A 25,040-nucleotide genomic window follows, 5' to 3' on the forward strand; every position below is an offset into this window, starting at 1 on the left:
AAGGCAGAGGCCCCAGAACAGAGCCATACCACCTAATATAATACTGCAAATGGAAATAAAGTTTTCTTTGACTAAAGTGTCCCTGACTGAACTATACTTACGGAAACAGTTGAAGTTGCTGCACTTCACCTATCAAATGCAAATTTTGTTTTGAAATGTGAAAAATTTGGACAACACAGGTCTTTCCTGATTACACATATATTTGCTCAGCACCATATAACAGTATTAACTAACTAAACACTCTTGTGACGACTGTAAAGCTTCAGAGAGGAGTAGACATTTTGGGAGAGATTTGTAACTCTTAATACAGATAGCTGGACTGAATGTTTACTGACACCATCCAACAAAAATAATGACCTCTTCTGCAAATGTTTAACTCTTTATCTACAGATGTGAATTCTTAAATCTACAGACTTTAAAAAGCTCTATTGATTGTTCCAAAGTCTAAACATGAAGCAGCTGTGAAGATAAATAACAAACTGTGTAGAGTCTGTCTTCATTATTACTTAAAAATATATTATTACTGTAGTTATTGCTGTTCATTAAAAATATTTGACGAGTTCTTCAGTTTCCTTTAGTTTGTGTTGGAGTTGTGGCTTTGCAGGTTCTGGGTTAAGTGTTGTTCAGTTCACCATGACATAGAAAAGTACAATGTACTGTGGTACAAAGTCTCACACGCACACACACACGCAGACACACACACACACACACACACACACACACACACACGGGTCACATTATATATCTGAAATCCTCTCTTCTATCTGTCATATAGGCGTGCCAGGTGATATTGACTCGATCGACTCCATTAAAGACAAATAAATTAACACATAAATTCACTTTCAGTTCAAATTTGATAACGACACAACCAACTATCTTTTTCAATTAAGCTTTTAAATAATGGATATGTGACCCTTTTCACAGCATTAGTTCCTGATTTGAATTTTGCAAAAAGACACTTCATCTGCAGTCATTTCATTTATTGAAAAGAAACGTGAGGTGTTGGCTGACAGTTCAGATATAAATTAATATTGTTAATTATGTGCTGAAGTGAAAGTGAATTTCAGCCCTGACAGAGCGCTTAATGAAAGAATTACAGACTATAGTGCAACTAGTTCCCTTTTCCTCCCCGTTCTCCTCATACTCTCTCGTCTCAAAATACACTGTACAATTAGAAGAAATAAAACATAGTAGTCCCACTTGTACACAACATCATACATTAGTAGTCAACTAGAAAAAACAGTAAACACGGCCACATGTGATTAAAAAACGTCTAGAAGTTCAAAGTTACATTTCATCGTTTTACATTGTAGTAGCTATTTTTATCTCCTTTTACTCTGCAGACATTTCAGACTGTTGTTATTTATAGAAAAAATCACAAAGTTCACATTTAGGACTCTTTGAAGAGAGCTGAGGAGCATTCAACAAACCAAACAGTTTCCGTTTTAAGTAGCTAGTTAGTCACACGCAGCATGAGATTAAATACGCAACAGTTTGGAAACACCTCATGCAAACACACAAAATGTTGTTTCTGTCCTCCGGTCTGGGGGAGCCTCGCCGGGCAGCGACTTTGAACACAGAGTTTTGTTACAAAACATGAACTGCTGAAGATATCTGGCAGAGGGAGGGCAGAGGGTGGACTTTGTTGTTTAAAGAGGGGAGTAAGTCCGTCCTTTTGTCAGTGATTCAACCCAGAAATGTCCCTTGGTTGACGGGGAAGGCCTCAAACTTTTGGTCCAGTGATTGCAACATAAGGAATCAGCTGATTTTCTTCTTAACAGAATAAAAGAAGAAAACCCGTCGGCTGCCTGGAATGCAAATGTGAATTTTTTGATTGGTGATATCCTCGCTATTTTTCCTCTCATGGGAACTCGAGAGAAGTGAACCTGAGACCCATTATTTCTGGTCCCAGTCTCTGGCTCCCAGACACCAGGCTCTACAGATGTCCGTGTGGTGATATAGTTGGCACTTTCAACATTAGGATTCGAGTGGTGAGGTGAAGAGAGGGGAGCCGATGAGACTCTGGCATCCCTCTGGTACAATTTTTGTCCTCGTTAGTCTGCAGGCGAGGGGGAGTGTCATCGAAGATTCAGCCTCTGTCGTATCATTTCTCCTTCTCGTTCCAATCTTTGTCATCCACCAGTGGTTTGGGGATGCAGTTATCACTCAAAACAACAAATAATTACTCAAATAATCTAACTTGGAAGCTTCTCTATTCCCACATGGCGATGACAGGCTTTTATCAGCTTTTTGCCATAATTTTATGGTACAATCCATGAAGAGATTTAGGCCACTGACTGTGATTGTCATTACTGTGAAAGGTGATTCTTTTCTCTTTATGCTTGTGAAGTTTTTCTGTTATTAAAGGTCCAGTGTGCGAGATTTAGGGGGGATTTAGCGGCATCTAGTGGTGAGGATTGCAGATTGCAACAACCTTAAACTTCTCCTGGTTAGAATTCCTTCAGTGTACAGTGTTAATAAGGTTTTTAACGGGAGCTGAATTATCCGCAGAGATCTCTTGCTCCTCAAAACAAATGGGCCTGGTGATTAAAACCGGTAAAAACAACGAATAAAGCAGTTTTACGCTAACAATCAGTGTTTCTACTGTGGCTTTGGCATGTCAGAGATGGGCTGCTAGCATAGCACCTGCTAATCTATCCTCACCTTTATTCTCTGACAATTTAAGATCTGGATGTTCAGGAGGTTTTAACCAGGATCTGAATTATCCACAGAGGTCTCGACCTCTAAACAAACGGACACAGTGATTTAAACTTCTAAAAACATTGAATAAAGCAGTTTCACATTTAAGAAATCTGTGTATTTCTGACTTGTTCCTCATGGAGGGGCTGCTAGCTACGGTGGCAGACACGAAAATACAAATGGCCCTATCTAGAGCCAGCCGTAAGTAACCAGCACAATTATTCATTCATTCATTCTCCGTAACTGCTTGTTCTGTTAGGGGTAGCAGGGGGGTTGGAGCCTATCCCAGCTGACATTGGGCGAGAGGCAGGGTTCACCCTGGACAGGTCACCAGACTATCACAGGGCTGACACACAGAGACAGACAACCATTCACACTCACATTCACACCTACGGACAATTTAGAGTCACCAGTTAACCTGCATGTCTTTGGACTGTGGGAGGAAGCTGGAGTACCTGGAGGAAACCCACGCTGACAAGGGGACAGAAGGGGTCGAACCAGGAACCCTCTTGCTCTGAGGGTACCGCTGTGCCGCCAGCTCAACCACTGAAATTCTCCATTGCACCTGCTCTGTGTGCCCGATGATGTAGAAGCAGCACCAATCATTCAGGTAATTTTTATATGCGGTAGTTGAATGTTTTTGGCTTCATGTGCCCCTCAAACGCTGCATCTAGGTCTTTTAATACATCTATGACCTGCTCCCTATGTCGACATAAACGGCTCATTCTAAGGAAACAAAAACACGACGATTCTTATTATATTCCACTCTTGCCAAAATATCCCCATAAATCCTACACACTGAACCTTTGCGAAGAGGTGGCTGCTGTAGATTGGGCTGACTGGGCGCTTGATCTGGCCTCCAGCCTTTTTTTATAATTAAGAAAAAGGGAAAACTTGCTTGCTGACAGAGATGTGTGACGACTGAAGCTTGGCATTGAGAGCTACAAAAGGACTGAGGTGGAAACTGTTGCCTCTTCTGGGGTTGTTTTCTTTGTCGTGTTCTGTCTCTATCTCTATCTACCTCCACTGCTCTGTCTTGGATGGAAGACAAAATATTTAGACAGCAAGAGACACATCTGGAACAGCTGTCCCGTCTGTATTAATATGGCAGAAAACACCCCGTGGCCTTTGGGATGCTGCAGCTAGAGAGTCCGCCTGTCTGTCAGGCGTTCAGTCTTTCTGTCCGGCAGACTGATTTCTACTGTAAACATTGTTAAGATTCACATTAGTAGTAAAAACGTTAATACATCTGTTATGTGTGGGTATGTGTGTGTGTGTGTGTGTGTGTGTGTTTGTGCATGCATGTGTGGATTCACATATGCATTACTGAATGCCTGTCTATGTGAATGTGTGTGTTTCGTATACACATGCACATGTGGAATGAAGGTATGTAAATCTACATGTCGAGCTGTTGTTTGACATTCAACGTTTCAGATGAAACCACGGAATAAAATTGTGTTCGAGCTCCCGTCTTTGCTGCAACAAGAGTCCGAATGCACCAAAAAGTAACCTTAGAAAAAAAGATGTCTGACATTCCTGTATCGGTAGTGTTGTTAAATGATGCTCAGTCGGTCTGGTTGGAAGTCCAGTGTCTGATGTGTCAGGCACAGAGAGCAGAAAGTTCCAGAGATGGTTAAACAGACTCTATTTATACATGACGATGTGTCTCTGTTTTATTTAAACTCTTTGGTCAGGCATACCTGCACGTGTCTGCAGTAGCTTGAAGAAACAGGGCTGAACTCCAGTGGGTTTCTCTACATCCCTGTGGTTTCCTTCACAATGCAGATACCCAACCTCACAAGAGGAAGCAAGTCGTCCACTCCTGATTGTGTCCAACAGAGACAAAAAAAAAGCAGCTGTTATAGAAGCTGCATGGACTGGTGTTGCTCACATGTCCTGCAGTTGCCATGTTCAGCCACACGAGGCCAGTGTTTCATCAGGAACAGACCTGACTCGGTTATAAACAGCAGACCAGAGAGGCAATCTGACCAAGTACTAGAGAGGGGATTTGTAGGCTGAGACGCAGAATATCTTCTGTATCCTGTCTACTTGTCTTTGTTGTTGTTTATCAAGAGACAGTCTGAGTAGTAGGAGCAGGATGTTAAGCAGTGGTGATTGGTAAGGCAGCGCTCCGGGAGTAGCTCCTGGGTTTACTTCGACCTGAGTGAAGAGGAGAGGAGAGGGTTATACAAAACACTGACTGAATCCCCTTTTTACTGCTTCGGTATAGATTTAAAGGTAAATGTTTATGCGAACCTCCTCAGCTGCAGCTGTTTGAGGTATAATTGAGGACAGTAAAGATTAAGAGGTTTATGATTAAATGCTCAGCAGTGCATTTGCTCAGCGTCGTCCTTGTTAAAGTGATTCACTCCGGCAAATAAGCTGAACAACATGATGTTCAATGAGGACATCAGAGGCACTTGTCTGTGTGTTTTATAAAAGAGAACACTCAGGAGACAGCTTGAAAACACCCACATGGGTACACTGACTTTGATACTTCACCCCAAACTATTAAGAGCAAAGACAAGAAAAGAAAGAAAGAATGCTCTTAAAAATATAAATATATGATTATTGACACAGTGCTTTGAAGCAGCTGTATGTGACACTCAGAGCGTATCTATAATTGAGACTCTGATTCAGGTTGTCTGCACGTGGCTTTCAACATGGAGGTGGCTGGCAGCTAACAGTGCTAACAGCGCCAACAGTCCTGACAGAGTTGATGGTGTTAACCTGAGAGGGTAAATGGTAAAATGGACTGCACTTGTAAAGCACATTTCTAGTCTTCTGACCACTCAAAGAGCCACGTTACATTCACACATTCTCACACCGGTGGTCGAGGCTACCATACATGGAGCCACCTCCTACTCAGTAATCACTCACACACACTCACACGCCGATGGAACAGCCATCGGGAGCAATTCGGGTTTGGGTCGGTCCTGTATCTTGCCGAATGATACTTTGATATGCAGACTGGACGAGCTGGAGATAAACCAGTCAATCTTCCGATTATCTGGCAACCCGCTCTACCTCTTAGCCAAAGCTGCCCCAGGGAACCAGAAGGTGGGCGTTATGCTTATGTGACAACGCTGTTGCTGTTATCAGAGATAACCACCGTATGAGCGCAGTGTGGCGATGATTAGTTAGCCAGTGGGATACCCGCACAGGGACTCACGTGGACTGACTGTCTACCACAATAAAGAAGAGAAAAGTTCGGATTACAACCGACACAGAGGGAGCGTGACTTCATTCTCTGCTCTGCTCTTTACACAGCAAATAGCTGTTTGCTGCGGTGTTAATGTTCTGGATGTGACACACGAAACCTTTAAAGCAACACCATGTAACCTTTTAGAAAATAAATACAATATTTTCCTATTTTCCTTCTCTAACAAATGAAAAGTTTAATTCATAGGTGGTAAAACGCACCGTTGCTCAGTTCAGAGCAACAGGAAAGAGAGCAAAGAGAGGTCAACACAATTATTTGGAGTTTTTGGAGTTCAGCATTTAGCATTGTCCCGTAACTGTCACTTGAGTAAGTTGCATATTCTCTCTTCGAGGGAACTATTAGCACAGTTCTAACATGCCTTTACTTACTGCACCTTTTATCTTAAGCCCAGTATATACTGTGCGATTTTGGGCTGTCCCAGACGAAAGATGGGTAACGTAAAAGAAACATGGCGATATCTTTGGTTGTGGCTCCATGACGGTGGTCCTACTTCACACAATGAGAGAGGTTCAAGGATAGCCGTTGTCATGGTTTTGCGATAAAAGACAGCCTGGGATAAAATTTGGGATGACCATCTCACTGTGTGACTGCTGTTACAACCTACGTCTACTAACCAACCAATCGAAATGCAGCACGAAATGATGCACTGGCACTAAACCCAAACAAACAGACGGATAGCAGCTTGTCTGATTGAGATCAGAGATCTCTTTTACAAGGGAGACCTGGCCAAGAACAGCAGTAACACCGAGTTTCAACAACAGATACATTTTAAAATTTAAAAGCAATACTGGCTGTTATGAAAGAACAAATTAAAACCTATTGAAACAAATTCCCGAGGTCCTCTCTCTGTTGTCCTCTCATAGATGTGTTACGTGTCCAACTTTGTTTTGTTTCCAGGTCGCAATCTCTACTTCTTTTAGTCTGTTTACTGGCAGATTACAGCAGTGGGAAAATCATTGCCTATACTGCCAACTACTGACGAAACTATGCTTTGCAGGGCCTGGTTCAAGCTCAGAATCAGTTGATGTAGTTGTGGCTAATTAGCATTGATCCATCTAGAGCCAGTGGTTTGTCCACTCTGAGCTACTGTAGAAACAACATGGCGGACAGGGTATAAAATTAACAAAATATTTTGGGGGCAATTTTGGCCCCCACGGTCTAAAAAATGGGGGCATTTTCAAAATGTTTGGGGGCCATCAAAAAATTGTAATTATGTTCTAACAATAAGCACATGAAAAGCAAAACCAACTAAGATAGTGTCTTCACTCTTCAGTAGAAACCACTATAAATGAAATAAATAATGGGTTACATAAAGTTATGGTTGCAAAATATCACTCAGATTTCCTATAATTCAACCAGTTTAAATGTGATGATTTAACCATTAATCTACTGATAGCAGTACTAATGTTTCACCACATTACAGTTACTTTTACTGTTAAAAAGGCCAAATTACTATAAATTCCTTAGATGCAATCCTGGAAGTAAGTTAATTTAAAATTTAACATTCATTCTACCTTAATTTTTCATTAATTTGTCATTGTGTAGACACAGATCACCCAAGAAATGGTTAATTTATACTTATGGTACAGCAAAGCCCCCTCCCCTTCTCTGTCAGATTACTCTCACGTAATCAGTGCAATCTCGTTGATTATGTCTGGAAAATGAGTTGTAGACGTGACGGTAAATTAATTTAATGAAAATAAAATTATACTTTAATGTCAGATTGTAATACTGTTAAAAATATAAATACATATAGTTGTTTCGAAAACCTGGGGGCAATTTTGGCCCCCGGAACATGGCTTTTGGGGGGATTCTTGGATAAATTGCGGGCCAAATGGCCCGTGGCCCTTGCTAATTTCTGACACTGATGGCGGACTCCGTGGAAAAGACCCTGTTCCATATGTAGATATAAACGGATCGTTCTAAGGTAATAAAAAAACAACGATTCTTAGTTTTGGGTGATTATATAATAAGAATATATACAGTTATGAATATTTTATACCATTTCTGCCAACACATGCCCCCAAATCCTACACACTGGACCTTCCTGCTATAGCACTGATATTTCAGTCTCCTGGATTCAGTTAATGGTCAACATTTAATAAGTTACAAATACAATTTGAGTTCTGAACAAAACAAAACAGATAAAAGTGAAACAAAGAACTTAATCATGAGTTTGCAACATGACAGGCCAAAACAAAAGATTAATTGTGAGAAAAATGACATTTTCAGTCAGAACTTGATATTTCAGCTGTGTATTATTATTGTTATGATGGGTTTTTTGGGATTATACTGAACTCTCTTACAGTCACATGAAAGCACACAGAGGAACACGTGCGTTTCGAGGTCAAAAATAAGTTCATCTTTATTCTTTGCAAAGAAATGCATATTTCCACAGCATTCTGGAGGCGTTAATTATTGTGAAGATGTGTGTGTGTGTGTGTGTGTGTGTGTGTGTGTGTGTGTGTGAGTGAGAGGGTGGCAGGGTGTGAGAGATTTCCACTGGGACGGTACAGCTGATGCTTTTTTATTGGTCCCTCTGGCCTGAGCCAATAAACACCAAAGTGAAGGGACAACAGCTGGGGAACAATGATAGCATATTGATGATGTTTGTGCATGTGTGTGTTTGTGCATTAATGCGTGTGCCTATAAGTGTGTGTGTGAGTGCATTAATGTACAAGCACAACATGTCTATCAGCACATTTACTGTGTGTGTCTGAATGTTTCTGTGTGCGCAGTGTTCGAGTGTTGGTGCCTGCATCTGTGTGTGCGCAGATATGTGTATTCATGCTCGGGTGCTTGTGTGTGTGTGTGTGTGTGTGTGTGTGTGTGTGTGCAGCCATTATCTTGGGGGTCGATGATTTATGATCTGTGTTATGACTTCCACAGGGGACATATAAAACTACAGAATGGCCCTTTATTGCCTTTCTTCTTTGTTTAGTCCAACGTTTCATCCATCACTCTGTTTCTCTTCTCTCTCTCTTCGTCTCTCTCCCATCTTGATCTCAATTTCTCTCTCCGTCCGTCTGCATCTCTCTCTCTAATTCGCTGCGGCTCTTTTCTCTAATAAAAACACTTATTGATCACCTGTCTGGCGCACATCAGCCAAATCACCATTATTCAGTATTGTTGTTTGTTACAGTGGTGTAAGCTTTTGCTGTATCGCTTGGCGCTTTCCACAGAACGAACTGAGACAGCAAGATTGATGCAGGGCTGTCTGAGCCTGCACTCAGACTCATTTTGTGTTATCCTATTGGCTCTCCAGGCTTCAGAATAGCTGAGGATCTCCGCAAAATTGTAATCTGAGGTTTGAGTCTCTGGAAATCGCTATATAATCTACAATCTGCCCTGCAGGGAGGTACAGAATAAAAGCTTCCATATCACAAAAACAGGATGCTCCTTTTTCAGTCGATGTGGACAAAATAGGTAATAATGAAACACAGCTTCAACGAGAGTGACATCAAGGATACAGCGGCTTTCATCACACACCCCACCTTTATTTGCCACGTGTGAGGGGAGTGATAAAAGCCCTACAACAGTGATAACTGATGAGACCTTGGGCTGATAAATGATAAGCCCTTATGCTGATACAGCTAGAATGTGCTCATGTTATCCTCCCTGCAGAACACAAGATATCACACACAGACAAAAATTAGTCCCCAAACACACCATGCAGTTCAGAGTGGGGTGAGTTTAAGAGGGTCTGAGGATCTGGAGTGGATTTGAGGAATCTCTATTTTGCACAATATATGTTATTTTATTATTTCAGGGTGCTTTCACACTTGTAGTTTAGTTTCCACTTCAATTGGTCCAGACCAAGAGGAAAGACAATGCATTGCTGTATTTGAGTTCTGCTCTGGTTCCTGTTTACAATGACTTTCTACCAACGGGGTTAAGTTATACCGACTTGAAATATCATGAGAACAGATACTTCAGTAACAAGTAAATGCTGAAATTCTGAAAACATGATGGTACTCATTTTTTTACAGTACCGTAGGTACAGGGGGAAGCAATTCTTCCGAACCTGATGGGGCAGCATATACACCTATAAGTGATCTAGTCTGCCGTTAAATGCAAAAGGAAGAAGAAGGACACCTACCAGCACAAAAGAACAACAGCAACACATGAGAAAGAGTGCTGCTGCAGCAACAGCTTGGCCTCGACTAATCGAAGAAAAAGGCAATTTTTCCTGAGCCTAGGGTATTTTGTTAATTCTTTACAATGGAATCACCATGTATTTACACTATAGCCCCTTCTGACACTGTCAGATTTTCGGCGAATGTTGGGCTGTTTTGCCGGCAAGTTGCGAGCGTTTAGACACACAGAGCCGGATTGGCGAGTTGATCCAAGGTGCCCAATTTTCCGCCTCGTAGGGTAGACATATTGGCGGAACCTTTTTGGTTTAAAAAGAAGGAGGCGGCCTTCAGCCACGGGAAGGGCTGCTGAAGACTTGTGGGAGGAGCTGTTGATGACGCCGCACGTGCGACCCACTGGCGGCAAACAGCTGATAGCAGGAATTAGCGAGCAGCTAGTAGCAAGAGGGAAATGCAAACCTGACAGACACTGTAAAGATGAGCAACTGGGGAGACAAAGAATTGCGTTCCCTCCTTGCACTTGCAAACGAAGAGGCCATTAACCGTCAGATGACGGGGACGGTGAAGAACGGGCCAACTGATGAGAGAATCGCCGAAGGACTGACCAGCCGCGGCTTCCCTCCCCTTCACTGGTCACGTCACACACTGAGCTACATGTTTTGTTACTTGCTCACGCCCCCCATTGCCCTGAAAAAGGCACATTCTGTATGAGCAAAAGTAGGTAGGCGGCATTTTGCTGCACTCCCCGATTTTGTTTTTATACTGCCAATGCTGAAAAAAGACTGATTGGGCTTCCTATCTAAAAAGGGCTTATGATACAAACACCAACAGCATAATAATGCACTGAGCGTCTATTTTGCGCTGACCACTGCAGGTTTGGCTTTTTTTTTTTCTTTCTTTTTTTTTTTTTTTTCGGTTGCTAAAAGTTGGAAAACATTGAGCTTTGGGTAAAACGCTGCATTTGTCACTGTCACTTTTTACCCAGCTGTCCAATCACAGTGGGAGAGGGGTGGGACAAACGGGCTACCACAACAGGCTACCAACTGTCACATTTTACATGTACAACCACCAAACAACACCAACAATGGAGGAGAATTATGCTAATATAATGTATGTTGAATGTCTCTTCCCTTTGCTGTTGTACTCCATGGGAGAGGTAAGCGACATCACTTTCATAGTAATTTCCATGTTTTAGCTCTGTTAAGCTGTTTATATATTCATTGTTCATTGTTCATTGTTCAGCCTAAACTTATTGCATAACATGCTAACATATTCCTGTGTCATTGAATTTGTGTGGGGCCTTAGTTATAGGGTCGTAATTGATGGAGGATTTTTTACAAACGAACCACACCAGAGTTCAGTTGTTTTGGTGCGCACCTGAGTGTGATTGCTGTGTTCACACCTGCCCAAATGAAGTGCACTTTCGGGGCAAACAAACTTGAGTTTGATTGGACCAAACCAAACAGGGCAGGTGTGAAAGGATACCCATACTCTCTTTACGTACAAAATTAGACATGTCCCTTTCAAACATTGTAAACATCACTACCCTTATACTTCCACGCCTCCTTTACGATGTCATATTTTCACACAACAACAAACGAGGTGACTGTGGAGGAGGTTGTAGTATTGTACCTTTAAACAGAGGAAGTGTTACAGATGACGGCCTGTGCAGCTATGAAACATTGCAATGCATGGATGGAGAATTTATTCTTCATCTCCTACATTCATATCTCACTTGAACTACACTACCCTGCCCCCATGATCTCTGGTGGTACTGCTCCGTTTTGTCTGTATCCAGATAACGTGCACAAATACAGATGACATGAACGCAGAGTACGTACAGAAGGCTCGGTCCATCTCCGTCTCTGTGTCAAAAGTTTAGTATAAATAAGCCCTGAGACTGATGTAGAGCGTACATGACAAAAACATCATCAAGCATTTCAACAAGACATCTGTAGACAGATATGTAGATAAACAGAGAGAGTTTAAGTTTACTTACATGTACATGGGCTGTAGCTGAAGGTGGGAGGTCTTCTGAGGCCCCTGGTAACCGTATGAGTCGAACCCTCCTATAAAATCAACTGCACAAAAACACAACACCAATTAGAGAGAGCATATGCCTTTGTGGTTATCAGCTGGGAACCTCCCACCACAGATGATTCACTGCATTAGGCCACCTACACCTACGGAGGTCTCAACAGTACATTTTGAGGCAGAACCACCGCCTCTATCACCGCTGCTCTTCCACCTAATCAGGATTGTGGGCATGAAACTGCTTGCAGCGAAAATTTGGCCTCGACTATGAGAATTCTCCGATGCAAATCAAATGCTATTTTTAGGGAGGAAGACTAAGACTTATGCGGCGATTTATTTATGCCTTGAGAATACTCTTAACTCCTAAATTATCTAGGATGGCTCGGCAGATTCCCGGCTGAGGAGCTGCCAGCAGGTGGTTGTTGCTTTCCTCAGACGGAGGCAGAGAGCCTGGACTTTTGAAGAGAGGAAGCCATGATATTTTTTTACTTTGATGTTGTAGAGCTCATAAAAGGGTACTTCCTCGCCTTGATCAGCGCCGTACTTTCTTATTTATTGAGTGAGGTTTCATAACATCAAGTACAATGTGGAATTTGGCTGTCACTGCGGAGATGAAAGTAGCTATAAGTATACCTTGAGCCTGCAACAAGCAGGGAGAGTCCAAACATCGTGTGGAAGCCAAAGCAATTTGATTTCCAGCACTCATTACACTAATTAGTTTGTGTGTGCATCTATTAAAAACACCATTAATTACGTACATGAATATGTATGGGGCTGTAGTGTATTCATATCTTTATATCTCATGATGATGAGTATGGTAAATACAATGCTGTAACTCTGCTTCCCATGGAACAGTTTGACATTTTGGGAAATACACTTTCTTTCTGAGAGTTTGACAAAAAGATCGAAACCACACTGTGATATATGACGCTACAACCAGCAGCTGGTTAGCATAGCTTAGCATTAAGACAGGAAAGCGCTAGTCTTTGCACACAAGCACCTCTAAAAATCACCAATCAACACGTTATATTGAGTTTGTTTCATTCTCAAGATCAAAATTTAAAAACGAAAATTTGTGGTTATACAGGGGTTTACATAATCTTAGCATTTCTTAGCTTTCAGCATGCTAGGTGCGACCTCACACCAACAGACTATTCAAGAGATTTCACTGTTGCAGACAAATTTCCAATGTTACAACAAAATCATGAGAGTTTCCAAGAGTTGTGGCGCTCCCATGACGTTGATTGTTTGGTGTAAGGAGGTCAGAAAACTCAGTCCAAGCTGTCTTAAGTCTTTCTCTTGTCTTGACATTTCGACAAAATCAAACATGTTTAGCATTATTGTAAGTTTTTAGTCTTTGTTCAAGCACATAGAGAGAAGACTCAAACTGTGTAGGCAGTAAGCATGAAGGAGACTCTGGGGAGGCACAAGAACGTGATCAAGTCGAAGTTCTCTTGTTCTGTGAAAAAGGAGGGGAAACTGGTGGAGTTGTGGGGGTCGCGGGGGGGCTGGAGCCTATACCAGCTGGCATTGGGCGAGAGGCAGGGTACACCCTGGACAGGTCACCAGACTATCACAGGGCTGACACATAAGCTCTTTTTACACTGCCAGATTTTCGGCCAAGCGGCGAGCCTTCAGACACACAGAGCCAGATTGGCAAGTTGATCCGAGGTGCCCAATTTTCCGCCTCATAGGGGTAGACATATTGGCGGAACCTTTTTGGTTTAAAAAGAACGAGGCGGCCTTCCGCCACGGGAGGGGCTGTTGATTACTTGTGGGAGGAGCTGTTGATGACGCTACACGTGCGACCCACTGGCGGTGGATAAACAGGAAACAGCTGATAGCAGGAATTAGCTTGCAGCTAGTAGCAAGAGGGAAACACAAACCTGACAGACACTGTAAAGATGAGCAACTGGGGAGACAAGGAATTGCGCGCCCTCCTTGCCCTCGCAAACGAAGAGGCCATTAACCGAACCAAATTAATTAAATCTTTTAAAAAACAGTTTATCTCTGATTCCCACTGTCTCCTTCCACTAAAACAGTTCAGCCAACCAACAAAGGCTGCTAGCGAGCTGAGGCAAAAAAAATCCAAAATCTAAAGTTTGCGCGCAAATACAGCCATCTTTATACATCATATTGATGCCGATTTTAAAATAATACTGTCGACGTATGACACCTTTTATATAAGGAATCGTTAATATGACATATTTCTTCAATACCAGGGGCAGTGTGGTCGCACTGGGGCCCGTGGGGTGGGGGGCTTGCACATGATTCAGATTGCCACCTCAGAACTACACTTGTGTTCGAGGAACTCACATTGATTTAAAAATGGTGCCAGAGAGAAACAAACAGGAGGAAAAAAATAGCAAAGCTCTCTCAATCAGATTAATTTGGATTTTTATAAACAGTTGCCAGTGGTGTGTGTGTGCTGTATAGCTAGTAACTAGCTTGCACCGGAGCCCGTGGTAACTACCTTATTCTACTGCTCTCCAGTCCATGGGTTGATGTATCTGTCCTCACATACCTTTCTAAAAATTCATTATAAGCCACCACATCTTAGCTTTGAGTTTTCACACTCCTCCCTTAATCCCCCTCTTCCACTCTCACCTCTCCCTTAATGCATTCATGTGAAATTGTGATTCCACCACACGACGGGACAACAGATGATCTTCTTTGTCTATCAGCAGTTTTCCTGGACTGCTGCAGTACCATCATATTTTACAATCAGTCAGATCATTACAGTTGTTCAGTCAGATGATGCGCAGACGTTGCCTGTGCTTGATGTGCTCCTTCTTTGTGCGGATCCTTTTGTGGAGGAACGGCCTGGTGTGAACGCTGAGGGCGTCCTGCTGATTCATGCTGCAGTCAAACAGTCTCAGCAGAGTTTGTGCCGCGCTCGACCCTTTGAACGCGAGAGGAAATGGAGCCTCTAACCCTGTCAGTGGGCTGCCGATCACACTGTAGCAGCTCAATTTAAAAATTCAGATATGTTATTCATAAGGCGCAGGCTTGTCCGATGAGCACGTGAGAGCATAAATTCGCTCCAGGAGCCAGAGACTGCAGTCTGATGTGTACACGAACAGATGTGCTGATTTTTTTAACAGTCAAATTATTTTAAATGACTGTTGTATTTGGTTGTTTTCCAGTCGTGAGTGTTTACTATTGACTCAGGTGTCCCGGAGTTTGTGTGTAGCATCTGTACGCGTGTTGTTCTTGTGTGTACGTCTGATAAGAATCTGTCTGTCAAGGAGCTGCGAGACAGATAAGACTCACTATAATGATTAATCTCCCACACACAGACACAACCACACACCTATAAACACACTTACACACACACACACACACACACACACACGCGCGCACAGAATAATTATGAGAGTAATTAGCTTTCTCAGCAACTCAAAATCTTCATTGGTCCTCAGTGAGTATTAGCTTCTTCACCCAAGGCACATTTCCCCACAAAGCTCCCTGATTATTGTTTAGTCTCCCAGACTGCATTATCGCGCAGCGCTCTTCCACAGCCACATTAAGGCTCACGGCTCGGCAACGCCAGGATTACAATGAATCCCAAAATCGTTCTGGAGAAAATTGTCTTCTTGTCACATGAAAATGATGCATGTGACATGACGCTGCCACTGTGTATATATTCATTAAGGCTTAATAGTGGCCTGGAACCTCAATTTGAATCCTGATTCCGTCTGATAACATTTGTCCCTTGAGAAGAAGTGTGAAAATCACTCGTGTGGCTCACGGTATTATCGCTCATTTGTGTGCAGTCTGCATGCTTTCCCCGTCTCTATGTGCTCCTGTTTCCTCCTGCAGTCCAAAAGATTTAAAACTGAGGTCAACTGGAAGCTCTAAATCAGCCATAGGTGTGAGTGTGAGGGTGAATGTGTTTGTCTACATGTGTTAACCCTGTGACAGACTGCGTACCCTGCCTCTTGCCCAGTGCATGCTTGGCTCCAGCTCCCCAGCACTTGGAAAATGGATGAATAGATGGTTAGCTGATGATGGGTGATGGTGAAATCAGTCTGAGTTTGTAGAAGCGGCTGAAAACTTGAAGTGTTTCTTTGTTCAATTCAATTCAATTTTATTCATAAGCCCAACATCACAAAACACAATTTGTGTCAAAGGGCTTTTTACATCCCTCTGTCCTTTGGACCCTCACAGCGGATAAGGAAAAACTCCCAAAAACCCCTTTAATGAGGAAAAAAATGGTAGAAATGTCAGGAAGAGCGACTGAGGAGGGATCCCTCTTCCAGGACGTACGGACAGACGTGCAATAGATGTCGTGTGAACAGAACAAATCAACGTAATAAACGACAGTGAAAGTAAAAGAGGGAGAGACAGAGAGACGTACGGCAAACATAACATTACAACATTAAAGATTTATGCCTAAAACCGTGTCACACCAAGCACAGATTTTCGTCTACAAAATTTGCATGAAAATTGATGAAAACTGATTTTGTGGTTTGTTATGAATGCCTGCACGTTGGTGTACGGGAAAAAATATTTGGATGGACCCAGGATTTTAGTGGATTTCCACCTTTGGAATTTTAGAATTGAAATCGTTTGTTCCAACTAATATCATACCTTGAGGTCGTAGCTTGCTTGCTGCCAGAATGGGAACTTGGATCTTATCAATTGGCTTCTAAACCCCCAACATTGTAATGACAGACACCAAAACGACTACCACAACAACCAAATAAAGGACATTACATGGCTTAAAAACGCCCAGCAGCTGCTAACGTTTAATGTTGGACACAAATTGGGACTAGCTACAACAGCTCGCCTTCGCATCAAATTTGGGGTCCAATTAGTTCATGAATTATTAGGTGGTGGTTTTCAAATTTTTTGTGCCCGAGGCACCAAAGGGCAAGCTAAAATCTCAAGGCACACCTGTATTTATATCTGTGCACAATATAATCGCTATAATGGGTGTTACCACTCTTACTACGACGTATATGTTTGTTTTTATTTACTAATATCAAATAACAATTGACAACTAATTAATAGTTGGAAATATCCAACAAAATCATTTAAGAATTCATTTAAAACTTTTTAAAATTACATCAAAGCACAAATATCACATTTAAATGGGAAATAATGTGAGATAATGTGATGAGTCACACTAATAATTCCCATGCATGAAGGATGACAAACAGGCTCCCCGTTAAGGTTTTTTAAACTAAATTAAATTCAATTAAATTACATTCTTTAGGTAGAGTTTGTCTCTTTATTAGGAAAGGTGTGCGCACAACATACGATAGAGTCAATTAAAAATTCATTCATAACTTTTTGTACAGGCCCAGTTGAATATTGCAATAATAATGTGTGGCTATCACAAAAATGGCACACCATTTGAGAACCACTGATGTAGGTAACAGTAGCCCCTTTTATTCTCTGTCTGGACAGGTTTTTGTTCAGTGGATTGGAAACAAGCACTATTTAGGAAGATGCTTATTGTTTTTCTTCTTTCTTTTTTGTATAAAAAAAATGAAAAACAGCGATGCAGGTAATTCGCAATGGACCTGGTGTACGTAGCTGTCACGTGAAATATTTGCGTGCAGATTTTTTGTATTCCTGCACCGTGTTTTTTCGCATCACATTTATGAGGAATGACTTTAAAGAAGTTTGGAAAGAACATTTTTGGGTATTTTATATACATAATTTAGCACTGTTTATCAGGCCTGTGTTGATGTGGTTTGATCAGATTCGTTTGGCAGAGCTGACAATGTGAGCAGACAACCGTAAAACTGTCATTATGCTTTGATTCAAATGGCTAAACCCCGATTGGTGCGTAGAAATTTGCATTGTGCTATTTTCCAAACCAATGACAAAAGCAAGGTCAAAAACAAAACCACCCGGGCTGGTAGAATACAATGACCTCTGTATAAATGGAAACTTTAGAAACTTCCAGTATTTAAAAGATAATCACGATCTATGAAACAGATTTTTTACAGCTCTCTTTTTCTCTCTGGTTTGCTTGAATATGTGAAGAGGTCCAAGAAATAATTGAACTGAATGTATTTATTTTAATCTATTTCAAGTAATTATTTTGTTTATTTCTTCCTGCCTAATATTTTTTTTACCAATGACAGTTTTCCCATAGGTTGAAATATCCTTTGTAAGTTAAATTCTATTTATCAAACCACTAATATCATCTTTGAACTAACAGTCATATAACAAATGTTTTATCTTTATTTGATCGCTTCATTACTTTATTTTCAGAGAAGAAAGGAAGAAAGGGGAAAAACAGAAAACTTTGTAATTATGATGAGCTGTGAGAATTGTTCAAAATTGTTCTTAATTTAAATTAAGAAAAAAGAAAACTACCCAAATCTCTAAAACAATCTATTTGCCACATGAAATCATGTAAGATACAACTCGAGTGAAATGTAATCCTGTTAATTCCTTCAATATATGTGTATGATTGGGGATGTTGGTGAAGTGGTGGTGGTTGGAGGATGAGGTGGGGGTGTCTAAGGCAGTGTCTTCATATAGGATCCTGATGTCCTGAGGGTAGAGGCTCTTCCTGAACCTCTCAGTGCTGGCCTGGTGTAACCAGCACCTTCTTCCTGACCTCAACAGGGAAAAAAGGCAGTTATCCGGGTGGTTGGGATCTTTTATGATTCTCCTGGCCTTATTCTTGCAGCGCCTCATGTAAACATCCTTTAGGCAGGAAGGCCAACAGTGAGTTCAGCCGAACAACTACTCCTGTTTGGTGCTGTTTCCGTACCAAGTTTCTCTTGATGCTGCAGGAGCAGAAATTCCTCAATATTTGAGGGGATACCCATAATTTCCTCAGGCTTCTAAGGTGAAATAGTCTCGGTCTTGCTTTTCTCACCACTGTGTCAGTACGCAACGCCCAGGTCAGGCTGTCCACCGTCTCCACTGAGTTCCCTCCTTGCTTCTTTCCGAACTCCACTATCATTTCCTCAGTTTTTCTGATGTCCAGGTGTAGGTTGTTGTCCTGACACCAGTGGGTCAGGTCCTCTTCTTCTTACAGGTCATCCTTGTCATTGTTACCTGTGATCAGGCCCACCTCAGCTGTGTTGTCAGCATCCTGTTGGAGTTGGAGGTTGCTACACAGTCGTGTGTTTACAGGGAGTACAGCAAGGGGCCATAAACGCAGCCCTGGGGTGCTCCGGTGTTACAGATGAGGGTGGAAGAAGCGTGTCCGCCCACTCTCACCACCTGAGGTCTGCCTGTCAGGAAGTCAAGGATCCACATGCACAGTGAGGTGTTTAATTCCACCTCCTGGAGCTTTGTGACGAGCTCGGAGGGAGCTATGGTGTAAACGCTGCACTGCAGTCAATAAACAGCGATCTAACATGTGATGTAAACAAAACGGATCTATTTTCGGCAGAAAATGATGTGTTTGTGAATGACTCCATCACTCAAAGTGAGGAGCCTATTGGGAAAGAAGGTTTTCACGGCTTTAATACAACATACTGATGAATTTTAATCTCCTCCCTGAGATTTCAGTTGTTGCAGTGAAAATAAAAATGATTTAACAAGCAGCATATCACTAAGCACATGAACTCTCACATGGATACACAGCATACTCCTCCAGCTCTATCTGATTTGAAATTGTTGTTTAGTTCCAACAAGCTCTTTCTCTCTCTCTCTCTCTCTCTCTCTCTCTCTCTCTCTCTCAGGGTGCAAAACAGGCAGGAACGTGCAGCATCGAGAGCCAAGGGCCAAAATACAACAGTTGAGCAAAGGCCAAATAATAACTGTTGGACATTAATTATTTAGACATGGAACAAGTGGCATTTTAGGTTTCCTGTCAACACAAAGCTTATTAAAATGCAGTGTTATCTCAAAACAACCCCTGATACTCAATTATACTCCATAAAAGTGAGATAAATACAGTGTTACATCACTTTTAACTGTTTTTAAACTACAGTAATGATGATTTAATATTTATCTGTGACCTTACTGAACACAGTGTTGTCACATGAAGAGCCTATAGAGACAGACATAAGTATTGTATCTGGTGCTGACTGGGGCTGAGCAATATAACGACTATGTGAGATACATTGATATATGTTTATGCAAGATATAAATTTAGACAACACCATTTATATCGATACAGGGTCAAGTTGTGTTACATAAAGCATACCAGTGTGCATTTCTCCTCTCTAACAGCTCTGCCCCACTCATCCACTCACAAGTTTTCCAGCAACACTCAGAGAGACACAGAGCTGCTCCTCTGTTTAATCTGTTTGTTCATTAAGGGGGATCTATACTTGTGCAGCAGACCCTACGCCATAGCCTATGCCGTTGTGAACAAAAAAAAATCAACTAAACTTTACCGCAAAAGTATAATGTGCGGTTGGGTTTCTGTGAAGTGCTGTAAAGTTTAGTTGATTCTAAACACGGTGGTGTACATGGTGTATAGCTACACTATAACTCGCAGCATTCACAGACAAAGCACCTGTCTTTATCTGGACACATTTTCCCCACAAATACAACATGCTAATGTTTTTAGCACAAGTCTATGGCATTTTACATTGTATAAATTAGCCTAGCGACTAGAAGACTTCTCTCTACTCATACAAAGCCAAGAACAACAGCAACATTTAACAAAAGTATCATTACAAAATTCAGCTCCATAACAAGTCACAAGGTTCACCGACAAAACAACTGTCTCATACTAAACATGTTTTCCAAACAAATATAACATGCTAACGTTATTGGCACAAGCTTATGGCATTTTACATTGTATAAATTAGCCTAGTGGCTAGCAGACTTTTCCTCTGCTCATGAAGCCAAGAACAACAGCAACATTTAACAAAGGTAACGCTACAGAATTCGGCTCCATTACAACTCACAAGGTTCACTGACAAAACAACTGTCTCATACTAAACAGGCTAAGCAGGTTTTCCAAACAAATATAACATGCTAACTATATTAGCACAAGCTTATGGAATTTTTCATTGTATAAATTAGCCTAGCGACCAGCAGAGAGTTCCTCTGCTCATATGAAGCCAGGATAAATCACACACAAGACTTAAAATGCTATTTTTGTGGAGGCTTTATTGTCTTCACAATTTATTGTTTCTTTTCTGTGAAATTAAAGTAAATTAAAGCTTTGTTTCCACTGACGGAAATGGTTTCAGCTTACAGAAACAGACAGGAATCTGCATCACTGCGACATGTAGTTACATTTCTAGGGAGGTGCACGTCAGGCTACAGGGTAGGCCATGCCAGGCTGCACCAGAGATGGACCTTCTACTGAGTAGGTCCAAAAGTCGGGTCGCCCGCCCTCAAGCAGGTAGCAGTGGCGTCTTGCCGGCCCCAGCTAACCCCCAACGACCCCCCTTCTCCCCCTAAAACAAGCCGTGTGTGTTGCAAGACTCTCCTCACCTCTGTCTGCAGGAGAGGAGAAAAAGGTGTTTTTAAAAGTCTCTGTGTCACTTTACAGAGTCACTTTACTAGCTTCAAACTGAATCTCTGTGGTTTGGAGTTTAGTTTCTCTCCTGCGTCCTGTTTTTACCTCAGATATCTGTTTTATTTTACTGTTTCATGTTCGCTATCAGCCGTATTAGAAGTTGTGTGAAGTTGCTGCTCGAAAACTCAACATTTCCTTATTTTGCCGTTTCACAATAAAAGTTCTTACATAACAAAATAATGAGGACTTTTATTTTGAAGGATCTATAGGAAATGAAATGTGTTAATTACTGAATTAGCGGAACTTTGTTAGCGGCTTTTCTTCAATTAAGACAAGTCTAATAATACGGCAGGGAGGAAGAGTGAAAGCAGAAACAGCCACAGTGAGATGTTAATGAAGAGCTGCAGACAACAGGCTCTTACTGCACCTCTGCAAACAGCTCACCTCCAACAGGTAAACTTCTTTTACCTGCCCTGCTGTGGAAAAACATATCCAGCAAATATAACAGGAGACTTTAGCCGTGGACATGTAGCCCATTTCATAGAAATTACTGAGATATGAATTTCTGTCCACATCACCCAGCCCTAGTTCTGACCCAGTTTTATAACAAATGGTTATGATTTTTCCCGTCAATCTCACTCCCCAATCTGCTCTGGGCACAAGGAAAGCAGGAAAGCTGGTCTTCTCTCAACTATTTCTACTGATCCAGTCGGCATTTATCACCTATCAATATTTATGTGTTAGCAAACACCATCCTTGATTCAGTGTTGAATAAGACATGCTTAGGTATTGATCCTGGGCTGCGTCTACTTTAATGGAATAACTAAACTGACAGCCTCAGGTAAATGGGCTCATTCAAGTTAATGCTCAGAGACACGCGCTGCATTCAAAATACAACAATCGCAGAATTAACATGTTGATTTGCTTCATTTTGCTCCTCTGTTACTGGTGTTAGACTTTAACTGTGATTTATTCAGACTGTGTAAATGCTTACTAAATGGTAGTCAGTGTTGAACACGTCCCTATCAACATGGTTGTATTGATGAATTGATGTATTGATAAGAGACTGAATGAAGAATAATGATGTCTGAATGGACGGGTGAACATGTTTTGTTGGTCCTTTTCTCCTCATCCGTTAGATTCTCCCTGTGACTGTTGCTCTGTGGTTTAAAGTGGAGAGTATGTGGGCGAGACGCATGAATGAAAGACAACTTTGATCTAGCATGAATCTACCTAACACTCCTCATCCGTCACTCTCTTTCTCGGCATGTCACTGTAAATGAATGAGCTTGGCTGCAAAATCTGGAGGCTACAGGTTTCACTTTGAGTTCTGTCGAAGTGTCAGCACATCCTCTCAGTCCAAGATGGCTTCATTCAAACCTGCTGCTTCATTACAAGGACACAGAACGAGAGGACGAGCCAGGAGAGAGGGTTGAAGAGAAAACTACTTCCTTAACTCAGGAGAACCAGACACACAAACTGAAACCTACTTTATCAAATATATTCCAAGATGACAGTTCGCTAACCCCGTCCCCTTGAACAGGGATTGTTGAATCACACCTTAGCAACCATAACTAAACACAGCAGGTCTTTGAATTCCTCCACATATTGTGTTTTAAGAGTGATATTTGACATTTAAGGAGTTTGGAGAGCAGTGCATTTTGTTGACCTTTCCAAAACAAAAAAACTCAAGAGCAAAAGTGTTAGGGATGGATTAAATAGTGTGTTCGTCTGCTGTAACGTGAGCTGCACACACTAGCATTTATGATACATCGACATCTTGGTTGTCGCTTTTTGGATTTTTGGAGCCAAGGAAGAAGTGACTGTATTTAGATGAGAGGGTGAAGCTGTGGAGGAGCGAGGACTGGATCTGACTGTCACTCGAAGCAGCCACGCCCTTATTTATGCATAACTTTAAGTCTTATTAACATTACTAACAAGGCAAGTCATATTGAAAATTCACCCCCTGTACAGGAAATTAGCAACAAACACCAAAAACGTTTATTGGTACCAGGCTGTAAACATGTTTATTTCTGCTGTAAAGTTGGTCATTTCTTAGGAGAAGTCTGGTATTTTGCACTTTGGGCCCCATTTCTGGGTTGTTTATGATGAAATATTCTCTGCTCATGCTCTGCTCATTTTTTCTCTGAAAATGAGCAATCGTCACTATTTTAGTCTTAGCCACTCTATTTCATCATAAACAACCCAGAAATGGGGCCCAAAGTGCAAAATACCGGACTTCTCCCTTATCATGGGGGTCTACAAAGTTTTTTTTGTTTTTTTTACCTATGGATTTCCAGATTGACTTTGCCCTGGTTCCCTTGACATAAAGATGATAGGATTTACTAAGCTCTGTGGCAAACAAAAGTAAATGATGATTACATGTTTTGTTCAGCAAGATAATCATCACAAACTAACACCACTTCAATGATTTTTGAAGCGTAAATGCCAGAAGCATAAAGCAAATATTAGGCTATAAACAAACTACACTACAGTCGCATGACTTCGTCACCACCACAACGAGGCTGTAAAGCCGTGTTTGGCGTGATGACGTTCTGTAGTCTCATTTAGCTACTTGTTAGCAATCGTCTTTTTTAAGCCACATAAAAGCTTCAAAATTCTCAAGTGTGGTATTTGCTGATGTATTTGTCGTAAAACAAAACGTGAATGTCTCATGTGCTTGTGTTAACCACAGACCTTAATTGGAGTACTGTGGCTTCCTTGGCCCGGAAGCGAAAGCCCTGACGTAAATGCTACGTTAGCAATTAGCTAGCTATGAAGTATTAGGTTAAAAAGGTCATTAGGGTTACATCTCGTTACTTATGAAGTGAATCACGTCTTTATGTAAAATGAATCATAAAGTGGATTATTAATACCTTTGGCCTCATATTTAGCCACTACAGTGTAGCATTGTAGCAGGGTTCAGATAGATCATTGTACAAACATACAGCGAAATTGAGGTGCACTTAAAGACCTGGCTCAGATATACAAATATAAGTAATAAATAGTAATACAATAGTATTATAGTGGATTTGTCTTGTACTAACAGTGGGCGTGGTTTGTAGGGGTGTGTCTTGTACGCTACAAATGCAATGTGTCTGCAGCTGCACATGTCTCCCTTATGTCAGGCATCTAACCTCAAACCCATTTTCGGGTTTTCGGACTCATTCCTGTGAGAACTGACTCTCCTTAGGAGCCGGCCTCAAGTGGCCATTCGAGGAACTGCAGTTTTAGCACCTCTGTGTGGGCTTAATTTTTCAGCCCTGGAGGATCTGCTGTAAAATATTTGCGTCCATGTGTGGGTGTGTGTACTCACAGCTATCCTCTTCTTCTGAAATGAGCTTGACCACATAGCAGGCGTAGATGAACCCCATCAACTGGAAACAAAGAGAGCAGCAGAAACAGAGGGATTATTCTTTTGTGTGAGACAGACAGATAAACAGACAGACAGACCGACAAATAAACAGACAGACAGACAGACAGACAGACAGATAAACAGACAGACAGACAGACAGATAAAGAGATAACACAGAAAGCACATTGAACAAATTGTTGGAACAGACAGAGAAAACAGGTGTTGGTGTAAGTG

General features: G+C 41.6%; 1 long non-coding RNA gene across 1 annotated transcript; it reads right to left on the minus strand.

Moving 5' to 3' along the window:
- Positions 1-967: 967 nt before the first annotated feature.
- LOC126399068 (uncharacterized) lies at positions 968-24,828 on the minus strand. The gene is made up of 3 exons (XR_007570844.1): positions 24,768-24,828; positions 12,017-12,098; positions 968-4,860 (listed from the first exon to the last, which is right to left on the minus strand). It is a non-coding gene; the product is annotated as an uncharacterized LOC126399068 (long non-coding RNA).
- Between the last annotated feature and the right edge of the window lie 212 nt (positions 24,829-25,040).

The sequence above is a fragment of the Epinephelus moara genome, chromosome 12 (assembly GCF_006386435.1).
Source record: "Epinephelus moara isolate mb chromosome 12, YSFRI_EMoa_1.0, whole genome shotgun sequence".
Classification (NCBI taxonomy): domain Eukaryota; kingdom Metazoa; phylum Chordata; class Actinopteri; order Perciformes; family Serranidae; genus Epinephelus; species Epinephelus moara.